The sequence below is a fragment of the Cupressus sempervirens genome, chromosome 9 (genome assembly GCF_028749045.1).
Source record: "Cupressus sempervirens isolate cs-2001-9-10 chromosome 9, ASM2874904v1, whole genome shotgun sequence".
In the NCBI taxonomy this organism is placed as follows: Eukaryota; Viridiplantae; Streptophyta; class Pinopsida; order Cupressales; family Cupressaceae; genus Cupressus; species Cupressus sempervirens.
The window spans coordinates 560,075,070-560,101,496 of NC_143126.1; the positions used below are offsets into that span (position 1 = coordinate 560,075,070).

General features: G+C 35.2%; 1 long non-coding RNA gene across 1 annotated transcript; it reads right to left on the bottom strand.

The window, feature by feature from the left end:
* Positions 1 to 4,578: 4,578 nt before the first annotated feature.
* Positions 4,579 to 26,197, bottom strand: LOC149539880 (uncharacterized). The gene is made up of 2 exons (XR_016356315.1): positions 25,673 to 26,197; positions 4,579 to 5,173 (listed from the first exon to the last, which is right to left on the bottom strand). It is a non-coding gene; the product is annotated as an uncharacterized LOC149539880 (long non-coding RNA).
* Positions 26,198 to 26,427: the final 230 nt, after the last annotated feature.

The window sequence follows — 26,427 nt, forward strand, 5'->3', positions numbered from 1 at the left end:
AGCTAAAGAAATTGCATTTTTTGCAAACTTCGTCAATTGATAAATTTAGAGGTTTTCAATTCTTCTCATGTTTAGCTCTCTCAAAAGCAATGGAACACCATTTTGTGCCAAAGCACTACAAAATGAAATTGCTTGCAAAATACTAAATACAAACAGTCAACCACAAGTAGAAATAAATTATCACTCAAGTTTTGAATTCAAGAAAAGGAAAATCAAACCTTGACTTCTTGAGTGCTTTGGTAGGGATAGTGATCAAGCAATGTGAAGCTTCAACAAAACCTTTATTTCCCAATGGACATAAACATGCTTCTAACACCAACATTGATAACATATGATTCAAATAGAATCCAATTGTGTGAACCCGAGGGCTAGAAGTGGGTCACAAATAATTAAAAATCAAACAGTCAAATAATGTACCGTACAAGAACTAAAGTTATTTCAAATGTGCATTTAAATAGGCCTCCTAATACATAACTCAAAAAGATAATATGTTAAAAAGTCATTAGTTTAACTTCAAATCAATGGCCAATTAACTCAATCTAAATAAAGATCAAGAGGTTAACTATTAATTAGTGGATCAATTAATTTAAAATGACTACACAAAGGAGCTTTTAATTGAACTAAGGTGATTACCATCACTTAATGAATGATGAGGTACTAGTGGCACTTGTGTGCCTTGATCAAAGTGTCATGTCATTATTTACTATTTAAGTGAAAAATAAACCATTCTTGATAACCTAGGTGAACATAATTAAATGCAATATTGTGCAATAGAGGAATATCCAACATCTTTTGATTTTCTTTTAGCTTTGCAAGTTGTAATCTAGAGTAATCCAATAAAATATAATTGTGACTATTTTTTCGTTGTCCCATTTACTATGAGATTCGAGAGAGGTTCTACCAATTGTTCAAAGAGAGTCTCTTCTCTAATTTTTCAGATATATTGACCGGCACCATCTTGCCCTCTACTTTTAGAAGACCATGCGGCTTCACGAGCACACTATACAACTCCAGCTTTGCTCGACATCAACCCCTACGCAGCTCATCACCTCTTTCTTCAACCTACGATTCATGCCCGAGGATTGAAGTGGCCTCTCTGCACTATCTCGGTTCACACCAAATCTTTGAGACCCCAAATCGATCGCACTCAACAACATTCCTTTAATAGACCTCAAAGACAACCTTCCAAAGTACCTAATTGCTCTAATGTCCACCTTTCCATTTTGGACTACTTCTTGCCTGTAAGGAGTTCTTAATTGTTGTTATTCCTTTTCTTGGTTCTTTTGTTGTTTTTCTTTCGTGTTCTTTTTGTGGACACCATTTGGTGCTTCCCCCTGCTGGCGTTTGCCCTTCGTATTGTTTCCAATCCCTTAGACCCTCGTTAGTCTCATGTTGGACATTAATAAATTTATCTTATCTTATCTTATCTAAGACCTCTTAATCTTTATTACCATTCGAGAGACATTTTCTAAAATTGATATCTCAAATATTTGTTTCATTGGCATTTTAATCCTCTATTTTTTAACATACATTTCCTCTTGGGGATCACCATTAAATAAACACTTTTAACATTCATCTAGTACATACATTATTCAAATTGTGTCATATGATGGTTTAAATTTGTGTGCCCTCTAAAAGTTTTATGATAGCTAATTCTTGCTTTTTTAGTGGTCAAGTTTTCAATCAAATAGAATTTTTGTTTTTCAACTGTACTATGAACCTTGCATGATTTCCCAAAATGTGCCCAAGGGGCTTATTACTACCTAAAAACATAATAACTTCTCACATCTGACTATACATTACAGAAGATCATATTCTACTTATGACACTACATTTTATTTCTACAATTGCCAAAAACTTATCAAGAATAGTTTGTTACATGAGGAATGAATCATTATGCTAGTATGTTCCTGATTATCCTCTTATCCAAATATAATTGGTGGTTTCTCTAAAATCCCTTCTACATTTGGCTATCAAATTCACATTTATTAAAGATCTACAACAATTTCAATAGGCACTCTCTTCACATAAAGGTTGTTCAGTGTTTTGAGACTACTACTTTTCGAAAAATGATTTTAGAAATAGAATTAGATTCCTCCTCCAAAGTTTTCTTCCTTGAATTTCACAATGTTTCTCTCAAGAATTTCCTACACATCTTCCTCAAGTAGAATTCATTAAAATTATGTGTCAATATTTGTCAGTCCTCAATTGGATTATTTAAATCTTATGATTTATGGAATTGAAAAATCAATAGATTTTAGGATAGTTATTGTTCACGTAAGAAATAAGACCTACATTCTCTTCATTGATCTTATTTGCATCCTTTTGTTTAAATGTAGCCAACGTGTTGGCACAATTTTTACCGCACTCAATTTGTGTACTCAAGTTTTGCATTTATTCCTAATTTTGGGTGCATTGTCATGTTTTGCATCCCCAATACATGTAAGAAAGATAAACTACATTCTCTTCGTCAATCTTATGTGGATTCTTTTTTCTATAATGTAAACCATGTCAGTACACTATGTACCTTACTCAATTTTGGCATCTATTCCTAGTTTTAAGTCAAGTTGCCATGTTTTACATCCCCAAGTTGCAAAAATTGCTTTGACTAATGTTGCATTACTGAAACCTACTTGAAGAAATTAATCATGGTTCAATTTTACCTCTAATGAGTAAAATCATATTATAATGCCTGGTTGAGAAAGTGGTGGTGCGTGTCCTCCTGGCACTTGAAAGTTAGCCAAACACTTCTGTAAATTTATAGGCAGGGCAGGTAGATGGCCTTTTTTTCCAAACCGTGTGTCTTCTAATTAATCTATTCTATGGTGGGATCTCCGAAATTTGATCTTACCCTTTCACTTAGCCAGATTAAAAGAGGATTTAATAATTGCTTTTATTTCCCCAGAGATTTCTTGGGCAGAATGCACCACTCTCCATGCTCTTTGGAGTTTTTCAAACAAACTCTTCATTACATTCTTACATTCTCTCATCATGATGATGGATCATAGTGTGATCCAAATTGTTGATGCTAAAAATAACACACAATCAAATCCAGAAACAAAATTTTATATGACAAATGGATTGTAGAAATCTAATAATTAGCCTAATTATCTAAATCTATTGAACTCGGTATTCTTGAAACAAGTGAAATAGGTGTTGTGGTTCAACTTCTCTAAATGTATTAAACTCGGTGTTCTTGAACCATGTGAAATAGGTGAAATTAAACTGCACGTTTTGGCTGGGACAAGAAGAGTTTAAGCAACTACTGAGGAGTCATTCAATCTGAGCGTGAAAGCTTACAGAGGTTTTCCACAATCTCGAAAAAGATTTCCATGTAAACTATTTATTGACAAAGATAGTTTTAGTGCTCTATAGCACATGCTGCTGCTTGCATTTTTTATATCTTGCAGCAAACCCTTTCAGAAACAAAAGAAAGGAAGTGCATGGGTTGTGTGTTAATTTTGGCTATTACTAATATAAAGAGTCCAGGGATATCAGTGTTTAAAACAGTTACTGAAACATGCATGCTGTGAACCCAACGTAAATGATATTTATTTCATTTGACATGATTGTATGTGCTTATTTCATTTGTGACAAAATGGCACTAATTGTAAAGGAATACAGTGTAATGTTATGTTGTCTAATTCACCTCCAAGAGTTGGATTGCCCGTATATGACCCTCGTGATTGCCAAATTCTACTTCCAAACAATGCTTGCACTAAGTCCCAATGTAAGTACGGTGCAACCTGGGTAGGCCGTATGGTGCACCGTAGATGGAGAGTCGTACAGTATGCAGGAGACCGTACGGTATGTTCGTTTACCAACCGCATGGTATGTAGGTGATCGTATAGTAATGGTCTGGAAGACCGTACGGTCAGTGTAAGGTGTTTGTGTGGTAATGAATTGGGTCATACAATGATTGTGGAGGGGTCGTGCAGTGAGGATTGGAGCAGAAATGATGCCAGAGAGATCGAATACCCTCTTGCAGACACACAAAATAATATTTAGATATTAATGGAGTGCCAACACAAATATATTCCAGCAATAATGTGACTTGTAAACAGTAATGATGCTCTGATTTTCCAAATCCAAGCCAAGGAATAAAGTGACGGAATACAATGGGGGTTGAATCCTACCAAAACCAAAATAGCCAAGTAGGGAAGATCTTTCGCTTCCGAAATGGCAAACAATATTGAACTCCAATAGGAATTCGTAGTACAAAGAGAATAATCAAAATCACATTCCAACTACTACCTACAGGTCGTGCTTAAATATCCTTCGGAGAGACTTTCCAAAAGTTTACAAAAATAGCTGATGGCCACACCTACAGAAACAAACAAATATGGGTCCGAGATATACTAAATCAATCAGCCCATAAACAAAAGTTTGATTAATTATTTATTTTATAACGGGAACATTACATACAGGACTGAAAGATATGGAGAAAAAATGACTAATCTCATCTGATACATGAACAAAAACTACGCTTGAGAGGGGCCAAAGGGCACAAATGTAGTTTTGTTCATGTTCATGTATTCTAAATTAATAAGCCAGATTGCCACTGCAAATAGAGAAACATTTTTTTCTAAATAACTACTGCTTTATTTCAATGACTGATTACAGGTCCTAACTGAGCTCCTTGGTTTTAAACTTTTAAGTGAAAAAAGCAAGTAGCTGGAACCAGATGCTACTCTTCTAATTGAAAAGAGAGAAGCTGAATTAGCTTTACAAATAAACAGTGCTGCTTCTCATGGTGATTACATCATCTAAAAAAATTGATAAGAGCTGGTGAAGAGCTTGGGCTGACATTGGTCGAAGAACGGCCTTGCATTTGGCTGCATATAAATGGTATGGAGGGGTTATATTTATCATAGAAGGAAGCAGGTGTTGATTCTATATATAAATTTGGAAACATGCCCTCAATTGAGGCTGTCAAGGGCCGGCGTGATTGGACTGCTTCCTTGCTTGCTGAGAATGAAGCACCTTTGATTTTAGAAGATGCTGGTAATTTTCTCTGCAAGACTACGAATGTGGGGTTCTTGAAAAGTCTCTAACCCAACCTCAAAGGACAACTGTCAAACAGAACTCCACATGGTAGCAGCTGACGGATTGCCTTTGTTGGTAGATATTTTGCCGGATTCAGGAGCTAGAGTCTGCATGGGAATTTTCATCCCTCTAAAAAGACAAAAATATCAAATCAGAGTGTGTACCAAAAGGCTTTAAGAACAGGTAGTGAAAAATGTAAGGTTGCAGACAAAATATCGAACGAAAAAATTGATGAAGGCATACCAAGAAGCTCAGGCAAGAACCAAAATGAGAAGAAAACAAAGACTGAAGATCTCTAGCAGAAAATGTTATTTAAAAATATATGGTTAAAAAATACAGAAAAGAATTTTTCAGGATATAAAGATTGAATGCCTACAAGAAATATCACTTTCACGGCCGAAAATCAAAGACACAACTGACAAATTATTCTTAACAGCCGTAAAATAGTCCTTTACTCCTTGCAAAATGGCATTTAAAACTTGGAAGGCTCTATTCCAAGAGGCTAAAGGCGTAAACAACCTGACTTCTGAATCGAATGATTAAATAGATAACTAATAAGAGACATTTTTCTTGAATATGACATCTAGTGTTCATGTAAGAAGGGCGCTCAAGCATAATGCAAATGACCTTGGAGCAGACAAAGCGATTTCTTTGTTTCATATTAAATGAACTTTGCCCTTTGCTTCAAGTCCAATGTAGATGGAGAATTGGGAAGAATACAGTACAAACCTTCTATCAGAAGGCTTCCAAAAGCTGTTTGAGATGAAGAAATCACTATGCTTCTTATATTTTGTATTCCCTTTGATGAGTACTCAAGAACCATTATCCCAGTGACAGAGGCCTATACAACTACATAAGGAGGTCAAGAAAAGAAGAAAAAGAGATGATCGAAAATGATGTCCAAGAATATCCAGCTAATTTTCAGAAGTGGAAGTAACTGAACTATGTAATGTGATTTGTAAGTATGAAAGTGATTGAGACATGGTGTTGATTTGCAAGATATTAGTTATGATATTCTGAAGAATCTTTCAACTGAGATCAACCTCCATGTGGAGCAATTGAAAAACCTTTGCAATTCATCATGGATTAAGGACAAAACCCCTAGTTTTCCATTTTTAGAGATTCCATCCGGGGATCATGATTGTGCCAACTTGATGAGAATTTGAAGACATTTTACAATTTGGTAGAGTGTCACTGCACAGTTTCTTGCTGATATTTGGTGATTTCATGCAAGATTCCAGGAATAGGATGATTTGGGATTGCAAGCAAACTTCGATATATTTTGCTGCCATATCATATTTGAAAACTCCAAATTCTTTTTTGGTAGTCATTTGTTCAGAAAAACACACTAGACCAGAATTATACACCATTTGTTCAGCAAAACACGCTAGGCCTGAATTATACGTCTACAACAGGCAACCCTAGCTAGGCACCACTATCAGTAGGATACGTTTATGATTTAACAATATATTGCTGATTCAAGTTTTCAACCCTATTTCAAGCAGATCTACATCAATTGTAGACTAATTACAGTCTTTTCTAGCATTCCAGTCATACATTTCCAAACAGCAGCCATGCCAGTCATCAACATCTATTTGCTGTTTACAAACATTGCAAGGTCTGATCTAATCCTAACTTGCATCTTTTTAGCTGGGTACAACATTCTCGAAATGAAAATATCTTATAGATTCTGAATTGTACCTCACAGCTTTTTATTCATTATTTTCAGTAGCAATACTATTCAAATAAATCATATAGGATTTGGCAGCAATAATTCAGAGTTGGCTTCATCTAATATTCTGGGTTATTATAAAATAAGTCAGAAGGGCTTGATGTTGTTTATTGCAATTATTGATTGATATCAGTAATATAAGGTCAAAAAAAGTGGTTGATTCATTTTCTTTTAAAAAATTAGGAAATAAATAAAATACAAAACCAAAAATAACAGAATGTTCCTATCCAGATCAGACTAAGTTATTCTTATGTTTTCTAACATAAATGACCCTTCATTTGAATAAATGCATATGTGAACTTTCAAACAAATTTTGATTCACAAAACAGTAACAACAAAGTAACTGTATTTGTAATACCCAAAATATATAGAAGAATGTGTATGGAGAGCACTATGATAATCACAGAGTCTGAAATAGCAGTTGCAATCAGGTATCTTATTGATGCTGCTAATTGAGAACTCTTTCAAAGGAATATGCAGTTGCATGTGGCTACTGGTTTGCAAGATGACAGAAATCTCAGATCCTTCCTAGTTTAGCCTGTAGATTATCACATTTTTTCCTAAAAAACTCGTGAGTGTGGTGGCACATCCCAAATGACCTAGCGCTTTGCAATTCCCCTGATGAGCAGAGGATGACAGACAAGCTCCTATCTAAATCCAGTTCAATAGTGAGAGTTCCATCAATACCTTAATAAATTATATAACTATAAATTCTGGTGCGTCTTAGCTGCTATGAACTCCTGAAATAAGAGATGCCTATGACCTGCACACAACCACTGTAACGAGATGCCGATGACCTGCGCACAACCAGTGTAAGGGTTTCCTCCTCTGCTGCTTTAGCTGTTTGAGGGCTTTCGATCTCTGTCAGTCGCCAATATAGTGAAGTGAAGATGTAAATCAAAGACGCAGTGATTTCTAATTAGAAGATTCATTCTTTTATACCTGGTCACCTCTAACAAACGGGAAAAAGCAAGCCCACCTCTTCAGATTTGAAAGAGTTGGTGCCAGAGAAAGAGCTCAGGTCCAAAAATGAAACTGTTGTAATTATTAGCAGTTCTTACCACTACTATTTTAGTGTTCAAAAACACTTCTATGAATTTCAAATTATAGGACCACTTGTGCTTAACAAAGGGAACATAGCAAATCAGGCAAACCTGAAGCAGATCGAGGCAAACCCAAGGGGAGCCATGTGCCACATGAGGAAAAACAAACAAAATTGTTTCTTTAAAGCATGTCTCAAATCCCCTAAGTTACCTGGTTTGGACCTTGCCAGGTGGATCGCGGATCCGGGTCCGAGTCAATGGCGGGTATGGATTCGTGACCGGTCCCGACAGGGTCCACACGCGGACCCACAGAGGGGACCCTGTGGGGATCCGTCACAAACCCAGGAAGAACCCGCAGAAAGTGAGTGGCAAAACGTGAAAAAGGACACTTAAAATGTGATTTTTCTAATATTGTTTTTTGCTAAATCCAAAGGGAGCCTAATAAAAAACATTTCACTCATTCAATCTCTCATTTTTGTGTGCCCATTTTGCAAGTTTGAAGAGAAGGTTGTAGAGATTGTTTGTGAAGTCTCAAATCCTTCCAATAATCAATGTTGAGTGTTCCAAGTATGTATTTGATCCTTCCTTTTGCTTCTTTGATAGTTTGTTTAAAGTTTTTTTATTGCTCCAAATTTTATCTATTTTTGAAATATGTTCTTTTTATTTTCGTTATAGATTCCAAGAATGTGTAGTTAGAGTTTAGTAGGTGGGGAGGGATCCCAAAAATTAAAATTGATAAAAGTTCTCCTTTGTCGAAGTATACAACAGGGGGGGGATGAGGGGGTATATGGAAATGCATTTTTTGCAAAACCCAATATAGAAGCTCCTATTACCAAGTTAAACATCATTTTGTAGGCCCTTGGGGTAAAGGGATCAATATGTGTGAGGACTCAGATACAGAGAAAAAGAGGCTGTCGGCTGCTCAAATAGCAGCCATTGCAAAAGAATAAGAAGATGTTAATAGGTTAGTGTCAAGGGGGAAACAAGAAAAATCAAAACACAAACCATCAACACCACCCTCTCAAACAACAACTAGATATCATCCTTTCTTACCTATCCCTTCTACGGATGAAGATGTAGAAACACCCCAAAGCACCACCTGCAAGAGAGGCCTATTAGATAGGGCATTTCAAAATGAATTGAGAGAAATTGTTGATGTAAAGGTTGGGTGTCGCCTCTTTGTGAATGTAGCACCCAAGTCTGCTGACTTGGACATCTAGGATCTAGCTAGAGCTACCTTGCTAGATGTTGAGGAGGATATAGCAGCATCTAGGGCTAGTGGAACCGGTTTGGGTTCCAGTGATGAGGATCTAGATATAGTTGCAGTCAGAGATGAAGCCATTGATCCCTCATTTTTTGATGACTCATTTGACCCTTTAAGGACATTGATACTATGATCATTGATAAACTATTAAACACTTGTCAATATGATTTTCAATTTCATTTATCATTATGTTTCAAACTTTATTATTTGATGAATTAGTCTTATGTTTCAAAATTTTATTTTGCAATTTAGTAATTCAATGTGTGATTTTCTCTACAATCATGAATATAGATTAATGAGTGAGTATTTAATGTTTATCTTTGACATTTGGCATTGATAATGACCAAGCAACATATATTCATACTATGAAATAACTTAGTTTTGCAAGTATGCACGCGTGCGCGCGCACGCACACACACACGAACCTACCCACAAACCAAAATGGGAAAAAGATTCGCCCAAACCCATCCCCCAATTCGAACCAACAACTTGGGAAACACTTAATTTCACCCTTAAGAGATAAAATTGTGAAAAAGGCATCCACCATGAAGGTTTGTGTGTAATGTCCCCTTTTTGAAATATAACTTAATAACAAATGATAATAAATCATAATATAAGGTTTGATTCTCAAGCCCAGGCTTACCTGATGCATATGGTTTGCAAACTATTGTGTGCATCCTTAGAGGACTAGTCTCGCCTCAGCTTGCCCCTTCCCAAACCCCAACTTAGCAGTATGTTATGGTAAGGCATCTCGGGTGCTAGGCAAAGACAAGGGTGTACCTCTAAGTTACAAAAAAATGAATTAATCAAAATATTAATAAAGTAAATAATAAATTTTAAATATCGCATAATTTTAAATATAAAATTAAAATTTGATTAAGTTTAATGACTGGCCAAAGGGCATGAAATATAGATTATCACTATTGGAGGATTAAAGGCATAAAAGGAATCAATATATCTGTCAATCATCAATGGTGAAGGAAGGAAGCAATCAATCAATTTGAAAACAAATGATTACCCTCAAAAATAACAATGAAGGGTGGTGACCTATTACTTGTGAAGGATGGTGACTCTATCAAAAAATGGAGATAAAGGGCAAATCATTTCATTGAAAGAATCATGGAGTAAGGCATCACTTATTTCAAGCAAACAAACCAGAAAGCACCAAAAGATCAATCCATTCATCAATAATTCAAACACAAATCATTCACATGAATCATCCAAGACACCAATCCAGAAATTCATTCAACAATAAATCGCTGAGAAATTCACTCCAAATGTCAATTCATTCATCAGTAAACATAACTCGGAAGATCAACTCAAGCACCAATCATTTGATAAAGCATTCAAGAATTGACTTTGTCAGCCCATCAAGAAATATTAATCAACAAAAGTCAAATCAATAATAATCTCACAAATACATCAAGCTATCAGTTCTGAATTCTAGGTAGAAACTTGCAAATCAAAAGGATGAAACCCCTTCTGTGTCCACTAGAATTGGAAGGACAAGTAATTGTTTCATGCTCTTCCCAAGTTTGGACGAAAGCCCAAATTTTGGTCAAAGAGGATGTTTTAAAATCCTGACAGACCCTTTGGCAAGCTAAGAACAAAATCACTTGGTATTATTACAGTTGAACTAGGGACGAAAACCTTATTTGGTAGCTTTGCAAGTTATTTTCAAAGAATTCACTATATGATTGACTTTGAGCATTGTGTTAAGACTTATCAATCTAAATATTATCATAAATTCTTAATCCTTGGTAAAATCATTATCATATTTGAGTATATAGTATTGTGTTATGAATCAAGAACATACCAAATGGGCATGCATTACATTATGTTGTTTTGAAGGCCTTAATTTGGGCTTAGTAGCCTATTTGACAAAGAAGTGTCACTTACCTAATTTGATTCTTTAAGTGATACCAATGTGAAAATCGAGTGCACCACGATTATTTGAGGTTTCAAATGTCTTAATCTGAGCTACACTTGGACCTCACAAGCAATGTTGCCCCTCAAAATTGTCAGAGATGCCTTTCCTCAACCTCAAAAGCCTTAATTTGAGCTGCACTTGGACCTCACAAACAATGCTGCACCTCATCCTTGTCGGGGGCAGACCTCCACAACCACAAGAGGGGAGCGCGTTTCCTCAAAACCCCATATTCCTCCACCAAGGCCGACAACTTAGATAAAATCTACCTAGGAATAAAAATAAGATGACACTAATTCAAGTCAAACAAAACCAAGAACGAAAAATTCCAATATTAAACATATGTATTCAAGATGAAAAATAAATGAGAATGAAGTACATATAGAGTCAAGAATGGACTAATCAAGGTGACAAGTGTCCCAAAGAAATTAAGTTAGCCAAAGTGATTTCTAGTTTTACTCAAAATGTAGGAGAAAGGGTGTCAATGAAAACTGCATAAGGAAGATGTGCCACCTAACAACCAGCAGTGTAGAATGAGGTGGAGGCACTAAAAATTCCATCAATCAAGAGAGATGATATATGCTCTTATTTCTTATTTGACTTGAGTAAATTTTTTAAATGCCTAAATAGACTTAAAAGAAGGTATACTTATATAATTACACTAACACAACACTTCAGTGGAACTAAGAGAAAAAATTTATGGGTCTCAACATGATAAGTCATATGAGGTACAATTAGTTTTCACCATCTACAATGACAACAAAAAAGTGAAATGAAATTTCATCAAACATATTTGCAAACCCCTCAACAAAATAACCATTTGTAAGTCCCTCGAGAGATTACATGTGACAGCAATATATAAGTTGAGTATATTTCAAAGTATCTAAAATTTGAGAAAGTACGATTCTACAATAAAATGATAAAAATCTTTGTCGTCGGTTTTTTGTTCAAGTTAAAATTTGAGGTTGCAAATATAAGCCAAAAAAACTTTATGGTTTGGTTTGTCTATACAAAAAGCATATAAAAAATCACATAATTCGCCTTTATTCAATCCAAATATATAGTTTCCCATTTATCCTCAACTATGTATATTGGATTATTAAACCATAAAGGCATTTGCTAATAAATATTTTTAAAAAAACCCTTCACAAATTTAATAATAAGTCCTTATTCTATCTACCAAAAAAAGTCCTTATTCTATTTTAATTGTTTATCTTCACAATATTATTAATTCAAAGCAAGATTAATGATAGATTTTATTGTGTCATTGCATTATGTTTTTGCATTTAATTTTTAGCTGCATGCAAGATAGGATAAGCTTACTTAGGTGGATCATTACGTAGTGTGATGGTTAAGTAGCTGCATTGTTAATGGAACAGCCAAGGTTCAAATCCCCCGCAAGGCTCACATGGTGTTCGTTCTCAAGCTAGTCCCTCTTGGTGGACATGAAGGACGAGAAGAGGAGTGATATGGAGAGAGGAGCATAGGAAGAGTTCTAAGGAGATGGAGAGAGGAGCATAGGAAGAGTTCTAAGGAGATGGAGAGAGGAGTTGCGGGACAAGAAGCATGCAAAGGAATGATAAGGAGGCAAAAAGCAAGAGAATTGCTACTTATTGGAGTCAAATCAAGAAAGAGCTAATGCCTCCACATGTTCCTTGGGATGGGGTTCAAATCACCTGCAAGGCTCACATGGTGTTTGTTCTTGGGCTAGTCACTCTTGGTGGACACTAAGGAGGAGAAGAGGACTGATATGGAGAGAGGAGCACACGAAGAGTTTTAAGGAGATGGAGAGAGGAGTGGTGGGACAAGCAGCATGCAAAGGAATGATAAGGAGGCAAAAAGCAAGAGAACAACTACTTATAGGAGTCAAATAAAGGAAGTGTTAGTGCCACCACATGTTCCTAGGGACGGGGTGGCCCATTGTGACTCCACTAGTTTGTAGCTCCAATTAGAAGCAACCACAAATTAAAAAAGAATAAACTTGCACAGGTGGGTATCTACTTGGGTAAGTTCTCTTAAGTTCTAGAACTAGAATATAAGAATGCAATAATCAGAAATACACGAAGTTATTATCCTGGGAAAAAAACCTCCTCTTTGAGGAAAAGAACCCAGCCCACAAAATGATCATGTCTTTATTCAGAGTTCACAGCTCCTTACAAAATCTTTGCTCATAATTGACGTCTTCAGACATAAAGTCAATAAGACTACAATATTGCTTTTGCAATCAATAATAATGATCCCTAAATCTACACAACGATCACACATTGATCAAGAATAACAAAAACAACAATATATAATTGTGACTAAGTACAGAATTCTAAGAATAGATATACACGATGCAGAGTATATCTAATCACAATGTTCAAAGAATAATGGCTATATTTGATACACAAAGTAGTTATTACAAAACACTTTTTATGCAGCTCCTATAGAGCAGAATAACAACACGCAAAAAAATGAGATCATTAAAGTCCAAAATACAATGAAAGTTCACACATGTTTTCCTTAACACCAACAATAGTAAAAAAACAGCACAACATATTGAATACATTGCTTGCGGATACCAAAAAGGTGAGAGAAAGAGGCACACGCTAAAGTACTAGAGAATGAATCGACGCCATCACAAATGTAACCGTCAACTTCAATACACAATTGGTCGACACACATGAGAGAAGTTGAATACATACGAAAACAATATCCACCAACACCGATAATGATTGAGGTGCCAAGTCATCACAAACAAACACCACAAAACTCCCCCCATTATCAAACCTAAGAGATAATACAACAATCAGACTCATTTTCTACTAAGGCCTTAAATTCCTAAAACAACTATAAACAACTTTTGTTTTTGTTTAAGAATGAACATCCACATTTTTCTTTCTACAGAAATCATCAACAAGAAGTAAGAAATACCTACACCCAGTAACAAAAGGAGTATTTATTGGACCATATACATCAAGACGGACCAACTATAGTATCTTAGAAGCTTGCCATGAGCCACCATCCTTGAACGACATCCTGTGTTGCTTTCGAACATGACAAACTCCACAAACTTGTTGATTCTGAGTTTGAATTTCAAATAGGCCAAGTACTAAATCATCCCAAACAAGCTAAGCAAGATAGTGAATGTTCAAGTGACTATATTGTTGATGTTAGAGACTGTTGATAGAAGATGATTTAGCTACAAAGGCATGCTCAAGAAAATCACTAGTATCCAAAAGTCTATTTAGACCATGATCCTTAATACCAACATCAACGGTAGCGTATGTCGCACAATCAACAAGCAAGTACTTGTGTGAACTGAATATCACATCATGCTAAGGAGAATGCACATGATCTAACTCGCTAAGAGTAAGTTAAGTTCCATGCCAAGGAACATAGTATACAATGAGGAAAATGAGATTCCTCCTGCCAGACTATATTTGTATGTTGCCCTTGTTGTTAAAAATATAGTCTTCACCTCCTCCATATATATTTGAATCTGTAAAGGGAGAAAACTTTGTAAACCAATCACATTTGTTAGTGAAATGTTGAGAATCACCAGAATCTATATACCAAGCAGAAGATTTTACATGGCCTACAGGTCTTTTAGCTTTGAAGGCTTAAAAGGCAGGCTCTTTCTGCTTTGTTTGCTCAACAAAACTGGCTTTAGGCTGAGACCCTCCCTGCTTCCGTGTATAGCCAACCAATTGCAACAATCTATGAACAAATGGTCATATTTATGACAATAATTACACTACACCTTTTCTTTGAAGAATCCTGTGAATGGTTTGAGCCCTTCTCCTGAGATGGCTGAAGTGTTAAGATTTGCCTTTATGCTTGTGAAAGGATTTAACTAAAAAGGCATGCTCTAAAGAGGACAAGGTGGCACGGCTACCAAACTGTTGTTTCCAACGATCCTGTTGCAGAAGTTTGGTGCATAATACTAAAAATTTCAAAGCAACATAAGTAAAAGTAATCTTGAGAGTCTCTATAAATAACTCATAAGATTTTGGTAAAATCTTCACGGTGGTGACTACCATATATTCTTCCTCCATCTTCTGACCAATAGCTTCGAGTTGATCCAAATGTCCTTAATTTTCATGAGATGCTCATGTAAGGACATGCATTTATCCATCATGATGAAGAACAACTGGTTCTTTAGAAATAATACTCAACTTTTGTCAAATGTCTCATGCAACTCCTTCAAGTGTTGTCAGATGTCCATTGCATACTTGCTAGAAGGAATCTGAGGCAATTGATCATCTATGACAGAGAGCTTGAGAAGCATGTCTTCTCGATTCCAATCATCAAACTTGTGCATATTTGTATGTGCAATGGTAGGACAAGTTTTTGTTCCCAAAACAATCATCTCAAGGTGACCATATTCAAAGATTGACATGAGCTACTTCCAAGAGTTATAGTTCTTCTTGTTGAATCTTCGATTGCCCTCCAACATTAAGTTGGTCAATAACACCATCTTGCACATTTCACAAGCACAAAAAACAAGAAACTATAGAAGAGGCAATAACACAGATTCAAAACAACGAATCTTAATGTAGAAAACAAAGGCAAATGTAGGTATTGTTAAAGTTTTTGTCAATTTGGATGTCTTTATCCTTTATATATGTGTATTCATCATATATGAGATATAAGTTTATGGTTTTATGTGTGTGTGTGTGTGTGTGTGTGTGTGTGTGTGTGTGTGTGTGTGTGTGAGATAAATGTTTAACAATATATGTGTGTGTGTGTGTGTGTGTGTGATTAAAGTTTATATTATATTAATTATCTAATTAATGAATAGGCATGTCCCATGAAGGGTCATGCCTCTTCATCACTTATTCTCATTATATATATATAAGAGGTTGCTGCCATTGGAAAATGCATACGAAATATAATGGCAATGTTATTACATCTGCAGCAATCCCTAAAACATTAACATGGTATCAGAGCCAAATTGGGAGGTGATTTGTCATTCCCTGCAAACTAGTAGATGATGAAACATTACTATTGGGCTATGGTAAGAAGAGATTGTATTGGTCAGGTGATATCAGGTAGGACTGAGAATTTAGAAATGGCACTCTATTAAACATCTAAAATGATGGGTAGTAGAAGAAAGGTAGTTGAGGGTTTGTGCATCTGAATTTACACTGGAGGTTTGATATAGAAGTTCCACTAACATAGCGCAAGGAAGTTTCAACGTCTTTGTCTTCATGTGTCAATTGTTGCGGATTGTTGCCTTTAGAGGAATCGTGAAGATTACTATTATTGTCATCAAAATATGAAATGTATTCGTCTCAGACTAAATACTTCGTTGTCAATCTACCATCGCAAAACATTTGAGATTGCCATGATCTAATCTTGTTGATGGATACTACGATTCATTACCAATAATCACTCATGTAAGTCGTCAATGGTTTCTATTGCTAAGCATATCCATCTGACTTGATGTTGCGATCTCTAGACTATTGTATTGAATATTAACCCCCTTGACAGTGTCATGGGTGGTGTGATATGTGTGATACCCAACTATGATCCTGAGGTATGATTGTAAATCTGCAAGTAATCACTATTCTGTGAACGTCGAACCAATCATGAAGTGAGATCGCTGAGAATGATGATTCTCGAGATCATTGATCTTTGAAACTACACTCCAATTTGAATTCGCAGTTAAGAAGTGCACAAAATATGGAATTGGCATTTGATCAAATCGAAGATGATGTATTATCAAAGACTTCAAGCAAAGTGCGTAAATCAATGGAGATAGGCTCTTTAAGGACATGGAAAGAGGGCAGTGATTTGACCAATGTGCGAAATTGTATTTTAGACAAAATATTTGAACTTTTGAAATGGTTTAAAACATAAGCTGATCATTCTCAAAGTGCAGATCGATTGGAGATCAATTCTCATTATACATATTTATTGTTCATATCAATATGCATACATTAATCGTGACTATGTGGCATCTTATGGTTGACAAAATCGTGAAGAAAGGGGATTATCATCCATAGTCTTATTTGGTTGATAGAACTCCAATCAATGGCAAGGTAAGTGTGAGAGACCACTAACAATGTAAGGAGTGTTTAATAGAAGCACACTAACAATGGTAGGCCACTGCACTGTGCTTGATAAGGTTAGAGCATAAGTACCGGAAGGAGCAAATATAAAGGAGCTGGTTGAATAATTGTTTACTCAAAGTGACATGGCCTCCACATAATACAAAGGAAATTAACATTACAGCCCAACATGAACATGAATATAAAATAGTAATACAATTGGTATGCATAGTCGAAGACAGACATAAGAGAGTTTAAAAACACAAATAAGGTAGGTATCTGACCTAATATAAAGTGAAAGGTGAGTCACGTATCTCAAGGGAATATTCACCTATAACTTGAAAACATAAACATAATCAAGGTAAGTAAATTTATGTGAATGTTTATTTATTAATCCAAATTGTTAGTAATATTATGAATTTATAATATTTTCATTAGAAATATAGATCAAATCAAATCTAAAACATGATTATATTATTCTAAGGAATATAATAATTATAGCTATGATGAATAATTTATTATTCTATGTAAATAAATAACTATGTTTTTAATGCTTCCTTTTTCATTATTTGAATAAGACTTTCATAACCATAGTTAGTTATTAATAAAGGAAATAATATGTTGACAATATAGATAATAATATTACATATATATATATATATAGAAAATGGAGGACATGTTTATATATTCAAATTAAATACATTATCTATATTATATTGAGATGAATTTATATTATTATGCAAAATCATTTATTATCTTTGAGTATTATCTCTTATTTATATGCATTATAAGAGTTACGTGCCTTGATCTTTTCCTCTGAGAATGTTATTCCAAGAAAATGAAGGATTGATATTATATTCAAAGGAAGTCTGACACTTTGTCAAAGGCAAGAAGCTCAGAAGATTGATGTTCAAAGGGAGCCTGACATTTCATTAGAGACAACCTTGAAAGAGAGGGAGCAAATAGAGGATAAGATTCAACCTTCGGTGATCCAAAGTGTGTAAACCATGTTGAGATGGAATCTCCAATGATCATTAAGTTGTACCAATCAAGAGGACTATGATTTATGAATATACCTTGTGACTGTGTGATTTTAATGGGCCTACCCCCTATGTACATCATGAGGAGGTGACGACTTCCAAATGATGTCACTTGTATTTACAGAAGTTATTGTAAGGTGACGATCTTACAATAGCTTGTATCATGAGATTAAACAAATTAAGTATATGGTGAATGTCTTGTATCTCAACAATTTTGGAAGGCCATTTACTCAGAGTATTTGGTAAATATCATTGATATTTTGGGTGGCCAATACTCTTGATACTGGATGTGCTTTCAAAATAAATTGAGTACTTGGTGAATATAATTGATGTTTTAGGAGGCCAATACTCTAGATGTTAGATGTGATATCATACAATTGATCAATTGGTGAATATCATGTATTCTAGGAGACAATACTCATGATATCAAATGTGATATCAAAATGATGGATAACTTCTGATCAAATAGATCCTTTGAAACTTGTCATTCCTAATATTACCAATGGCGTAATATGTCATGTGTTTATCCTTCCTAGCTAAGAGCAAGTGTCGATGTGTGGCAACTTTAGTTGGCTAAATTTTATGTTATACATTTTGAATAAGTGTTGTACTTAAATCATGAGAATATGCATCTTGTGAGACTGACAAATGAGTGCTTAGATGTCATTAAATTGACTTTCTTTGAGTTGTTTGTATAGATGCATAATGGGTATGAGGTAACTATGCATTTGTGAGATTAACAACTAAAAGCTTAGATATCATCAAATTGATTGTTTTTGGGTTGTTTGTATAAATGCATACTAGGTATTTTAGTAACTAAGAGCTTAGGTATCATCTCATTGATCATCTTCAGGTTATTCAAAATATTGATCATCCTTTACCTTTGATTATCTAAATGTATTTAACCTTCTTGACTAAGAGGGAGTGTTAAAGTTTTAGTCAATTTGGATGTCTTTATCCTTTATATATGTGTATTCATCATATATGAGATATAAGTTTATTCGAATATATATTAAACTTTTAAACGACCTCCCCCTGCGCCAACCGAGACAACATAATTTTTGAAAGCAAATGAGTATTGAAGCTTTAAAACTAACTCCCCCTGCACTAACCAGGACAACATAATTTTTTCACCACCTTATTTGTACAAACCCTATCACATCCAGCAACCAACTGGGAACTCACTCATATTACCTACTCATTAATGAAGTACAACTAGCACAGATTTTGAGAAAATTTTCCAACTAACCTAAAAAAATCTGAAGACAACCCAAAAATCCTTGCAAAAAATCTAGAAAGAATCTAAAATCAAAAATTCAAATCCGTTGGCACCAAAATTGAGGCACTTAAAGTCTCCTAAGAGCGACCCAATTGAGCACTCAAAAAACCCACCAAGAATCTATAATCAAATTTCAAATCTAACAAGACAGTCGAGAGGTTTGAACAAAAACCTAGCTGATTGCAAAATTTTATTTTATTTTTTTTAAGATTATTGTAAGAAAAAATGGTGGAAACCACAGATCTGGCCACAGAACAAATATTAAGGGTGTGTGGAAACCCTAGACGTCGTCAAAAACAACAGTGAGCTAAAGACAATGGGTCAAAATGCCCCAAAAAATGGCCACCATTTGCAAAAAAAAAAGGCCAAAAAAGGAGCTCGAAAAATACCTGACAAATGCACAAACAACCAAAAAAACAATTGCTTTGCTGAGAGTCAAGCCATCAGACGTGAAGGTAGTTGCGCATGGGTTGCAGAGAAACAACCTCACTTGTGAAAAAATGAGGCTCTACCTTGCAAAAAATAAAAACGACTAATCAATGGCTACATGTGGGAGATTCTTCCTACGAAAAACAATGCCTGCAACCCTATTTCAGGTTTGAAGAAGATAATCGCAGCCCAACATTTCACAGAAGAAATCATTTTTCAAAACACTGGAAAATTTCTTTCCAAATTTTTCAAAAAAATCATTTTTTTTTGTAGAAGACTCTAATACCATTTACACCAAGTAATTGGTAAAATATTTGATGTACTAACAAATGATTGAAGAGATCATTATAAAGAGTTTACAAATGTACATAATAGAAAGTTTCTAATAAGAAACTTAAGAAGATTGTAAAGATTGTAAAGATGATCTTATCTACAAATAATTACATATAATACATAATTGACCATTAGAGTATAATAAAATACTAATATTCTCATACTATGAACACCTCCAGACATAAGGGAACAATAGAAGAATCAACAATAAACTATTGACATTCCTCAAAACTATGAACCGACGTGATTCAATGCCAAGTCACTATGATTTTGTGTCATCTCATATGTGGTGCAAAGTCATCCATTTCTAGAGGAGAATAGAACAATACAACTAACATCGAGCTCTCATGAAGCTACCTTAAACATTAATATTCCCTCTTAGTAAGAGAAAGATCATTCATATGTCATAGTGTATCTCAATCTAACAAGCACAATAAAGTTTTAACCAAAAAAGTGTCTAACAAAATCTCATCACAGATTTTCTCAACATAATATTGTCATCTCATCATAACAATATCCACCATAGCTACTCCTAGAAGGTGAATCAGAAAAACAGAAAATAAATTCATAGAGTCGTATGCATGACTTCCACCATGTTTACTCCTAGAGGATGAATTCGCCATAGCTACTCCCAGTGCATGTAACAAGGGATTTCACCTTGAACTTCTCTAGCAGAGAAGAACTCAATAACAAAAGATTTCACCTCAAACTTCTCTCGCAGAGAAGAACTCATTCGCAAGGGATTGCACCTTGAACATCTCTCGTAGAGAACTCATTAATCAAGGGATTGCACCTCAAACTTCTCTCGCAGAAAAGGGCTCATTAAAACACATAAAGATCATCTGAATGTTGAGACTCCCTTGTAGGGCCCATTTACCGTTGCACCAAAAGCCATGATTGTTAGTGAACATGGAACACCACATAATTAACCACCTGTGGGCAGGGGAGCGCGTCGCATCACCCAACAATCTCCCCCTCGACGCACATACCAGGTGCTTACGCAGGTTGGGAAGGCACCGGGGAGATTTGAACTCATGACCAGGCCAAAACTAGGCTCTGATACCAATTGTAGGGCCCATTTGCCGTTGCACCAAAAGCCATGACCGTTAGTGAAAATGGAACACCACATAATTAACCACCTGTGGGCAGGGGAGCGCGTCGCATCACCCAACATCCCTCCCAGCCAAGACTCTCTCTCAAGAGGGGCAGCATACTCACAATTTCAATATCACAGTAAATAATTAACTACAATATTTGACCAAGCAAGGAGCCTTTGTGCCACACAAGCTCCCTATGAATATTATTTCTTCAACTTTGAACAAGCTAACCATGACTGCAAGCAACGTCCCCATTTTTTTTTGCAGCGTGCATGACTTTGCAAGTAATCTCTCATCATCATGTTGCTTCTCGATCCGATCTTATCTTTTTGTTGTCTAAACTTCCTCAAGAAAGATCTCAGCACGCACACAATACACAACTATCTCTTTTAACAATATCAAACAATAATCATAAACCAGCATTCATACAATGATCATAGCACTGCATCCATACTATCACGCACAATGAATACCAACGACCATCTCCTCAATGAATACCTCTCAAAAACATGAACAGTCTTCAATCTTGTATGATCATAACTGAACGAAGACATGTACATAACTTGTGATGGTCCAAGAATATTCAGCAGAAATAGAATATCTTTTATTTTTGCAGCATGCATGACTTTGCAAGTAATCTCTCATCATCATGTTGCTTCTCAATCCAATCTTATCTTTTTGTTGTCTAAACTTCCTCAAGAAAGATCTCAGCACGCACAAATACACAACTATCTCTTTTAACAATATTGAACAATAATCAGAAACCAGCATTCATACAATGATCATAGCACTGCATCCATACTATCTCGCACAATGAATACCAACGACCATCTCCTCAATGAATACCTCTCAAAAACATGAGCAGTCTTCAATCTTGTATGATCATAACTGAACGAAGACATGTACATAACTTGTGATGGTCCAAGAATATTCATCAGAAATAGAATATCTCAAGGCTTAAGAGTTCTATTTCAAGATCTTTTCTTTAGACCCTCTTTGATACCATGTTAATTTTTAGAACCGGAATATAAGAATGCAATAATCAGAAATGCAATAACAAATGACACAATTTTTATCTTGGGAAAAAACCTCCTCTCCAAGTGAAAAAACCCAACCCACTAAATGATGATGCCTTTATTCAGAGTTCACAACTCATTACAAAATGTGTGTGTGTGTGTAAGTTATTATCTTAATCTTAATCATGACAATAAGTAAAATGTTATTGATAACTAATGAGAGTTATGAGGCAGGTCTCTATGGAGACGTGCCTCTTAAAATTATATACATATACTTTGAGAAGGTAATGTGAAATACACATAAAAAATCTACAAGTGCTATTACAAGTTACAGCACCTCCAAATCACCGGACCTTCAACACTGATGTTGTGCTATCTCGTATGTGGTGCAAAGTCATCCATTTCCAGCAGAGAATAGAACAATACAACTGACTTCAAGCACCTTGACATGCGATGACAGTTACGGTATGGAGTAGCTCTCTCAATGCTACCTTCAACATTAACAAGTTACACTTGCATAATGTGACTCTGTACTTTCCTTGTTTGATAGAGTTGTGCTCCACAGGTGACTACTTTCAACTCATACATTTACATCTCTTCATGAAGTGTTTAAGTTTTTTAACATATACCACTTGTAACTCACTTGAGCATACATGTAAATAGATTTGCCTTCATATTGGACAAGCAACCATCTTGCAATTTTAATTTTAAGATCTTGAATTTTGCTTTTGCTATTGTAGTTTGTTCATGTCATCAGATTTTTTGAAGTTTGTCTCATGAGCAAATCTTACATGGAAAAAGACAAATGGTGACTCAAGGCTTGCCTGTCTCCAAAGAGGGTTCAAATCTTTTTGAGAACATAATATGCTCTGCTCTTGCAACATATGATGATTTGAAGAATCAGCAAAGTTTGAAGAAAAATCAAGATTGTAGACTTCCTTCGATAGCATTGTTTTGTAGGTATATTTGGCTTAAGTTCAAAGAATCTAACATTACTATTTTGCCTATCATTTTATATGAAATCACTTAACATTTAGAGAGTTTTGGGCAAAACAACTAACCTTGACACAGTATTTGGATGGCCCACAAGATGAATCCTCAATTCATCCATTTTGGACAGCTTTGCCTGGAGACGTTAAAAAAATCCTCTACCCAATCATACAAAATATTTGTCAAAGTTTTATTGCACAAGCATTGCACATACACTTACATCGACAAACCACTGGGATAAACATTACACAAGCATAAAAAGGTTTATTCACAATATGTCAACTTTGATTTGACTTTGAAAAAATAGTTTTTTAGCTATTGTATAAAACTCGGGGTACACGAGCTACCCAACACCCACACACCCCATATAGTTTTTTAGCTATTGTATAAAACTCAGGGTACACAAGCTACCCAACACCCACACAACCCATTTAGGGTACCTTTAGATATGAAACCCCAATACCCCAACTATGGAAACAACTACTTCCGACTAACAACATAAAAGTTTGTTGCCACCCTAAGCTCACCCTCATTGATGGCTGCACCAAAGTTTGTCACTACCAGCTAACCTCTATAGCAACTCAAACATTTTTTCAACCCTACTACATGTAATGCCACACTTCAATGGCCCAAATAACATATTGTATCCAAGTTTCATTTTTAAGTGTATTCACACCACCAACCAAGCAATTTTCAACATTGAAAGAGTGGTTTGCTTGTATAGACAGTGATTTTCACCAGGCTAACTACAATTTCAAAACCTTGAAGCTGCATTCCATCAATGTCAGTATATTCCCTCTGTTATATTTGTATTCAAGATGAAAGCCAAAAAAAGAAATGAAGTACAGTAGACACTAAAATGCGCAAATCAAGATGACTAGTGTGCTAAAGAAGTTGACTTCATCATAGGGATCTATAGTCTGCATCAACACATAAAAGCATTAGTGTCAAGTGAACTGGTAGTAGGACATAATAACCCAAAGACAAAATAACCCGAAGACAAAATAACCCGTGGTCAGAATAACCCATGAACATAATATTCACATAAGATTACGGAGAAAGGAAAACAAAATTTAGAAATTAAATTTATGTTACTAAAAAAGTTTATTATTCAAATTTCCAATTGAAGTGTCAAATTATGAGCAATGCCTGTTATATAATATAAAAAGTTATTGTTGTCCTAACCATCAACCAGTATTTTTTGTTTTTATTTGAGTTCACAGTAGTTCTTCTTATTTGGTTGCCTAGTGTATCCAGCTGGATATTTCTCTAATTTATTCTCTTGGCAACCTTGTTCTCTTTTCAATGCTTTGATGCCTTTCCAGATTGAACTGTGCAACGCTTGAAGCAATTTGCTAAATCCTCTGTGTCATCCCACAATAGTATTGTTGGAAAGATCATCTTGAATGGTTAAAAAAGAATTTTGCGTTGTGATTGGAAACCTAGGTGATTGTTTGTTTCCTCTTCTGGCTAGTCTACCAATCCATATGTCTTCAAAAAAATCAATTATGGGTTGTCGAGTCTCCTCATGTAATGTAGAATAAGGAGATTGTCAATGTGTTTCAAATGCATCAATTATGTCTATCTAAGGCAGGAAAGCTGAGGCAGCAAGTTTCTCGATCTCAAAAGGAAATACTTTATCAACACTATAATGTGTTTGTACACACCACCTTCTTCAGCTCTCTTCCACAAGTATTGAGAGAAATGGAAAACACATCTTCAAATAGTGACATTTGGAAGAAAAAAAATTGAAATAGCTCCCATAAACCTGATTCAAAATCAATAAATAAATTTTTGGCTTTAGATTATGTTGAAGTGTGGTGCAAAATAGAGCAAAAATCTAAAATAAGAATTGGAAAAATATCCACACTCCAAATGTTGGGAATGCAATCACTAACAATAATCCCTTATAGATAGAAATATATGCATGATAGTTTTAAATATAGTTTCAGCTTTGCATTTTCTATAACGTCCATTTATTATGTTCTCTCAACTTGGTTCAAGTCCTTCTACATGATCTAAGTTCTAATGTTTTAACTGATTTTATGGTATTTCTAGTTTACTAGCTTGATCTAAAATGACCACGGGTTATTACGTCCAGGGGTTATATTGACCACGGGTTATTTTGTCCATGGGTTATTATGACCCTAGGTTATTTTGTCCTTGGGTTATTATGGCAGGATTATTGTATCCAAATACCAAGTAAGTTTAACTTGATAAGAGATCTGGCATCTAACAACTGTGAATCAAAGAATGAACAAGGTAAAAGTTACAAAAGAATTCCATCAATCAAAGGAGTTGACAAGTACTCTTATCGCTTAATTTACACAAGCAAATTAAAAAAATTAAACAAATAAACTTAATATAAGGTGCAATTACAGAATTCACTAACAAGATGGACACCTAACCACAATGAATGCAATCTAGATTTCAGAAACCTGCAGAATGGTGGGCACCTCTGTCATGGAGTGCTTGGGAGGAATCCATCATTTAAAGACTCATAAAGCATTGGAAATATACTGGGCAGTGATAAGCCATCTACATAATGGGGCATGTGGTAATGTGTGCCGGATTATCCTCATTCCAGAGCATGTCACAAATTGAAAGGGAAGTAGTAAGCCTAGAGTAAAAAACCGAGATAGATTAGGCACACTGCCAATTGTACCTGTTGTATCAATGAAGTGGTGAGCAGATATAAGGAAGTAACAAGAACTATGTAGTGCCAAATGATTCACTCCAGTAGATTTAAAGATTGGAATCAACCATTTTTTTTAATCTTAAAACCTCTAAATTTGTTTTGAACCACCGATACAGTATTGCATGTGTAGGATTTTGTTTTAGTTACTGAAAACCTATCAGCAGGATCTTTCTATTTAGAATGTTCCATTTGGTGATTTTAGGCCCAGGTTGTCCCAAATGTAAGAAAGGGGACAATTATATTGCAGGTCTTCACCAAGCAGTTAGGAGGCTCGTTCTGCATAGCCTTACAAGTGCTAGAATAACTAAAATTGAAGTGCTAGAAAAACTAAATTAATCATACAAACCAAGAAAACAATAACAGAAGCCAAGATTTTGTGGATGCAATTTCTGTGAGCCTCCAAAGCTGTTTTGAACCACTTATATGTTTCAGTATTACATGGGTAGAATTTTGTTTTAGTTGTAGAGAACCTATTACAGAATTTTCCTCTGTAGA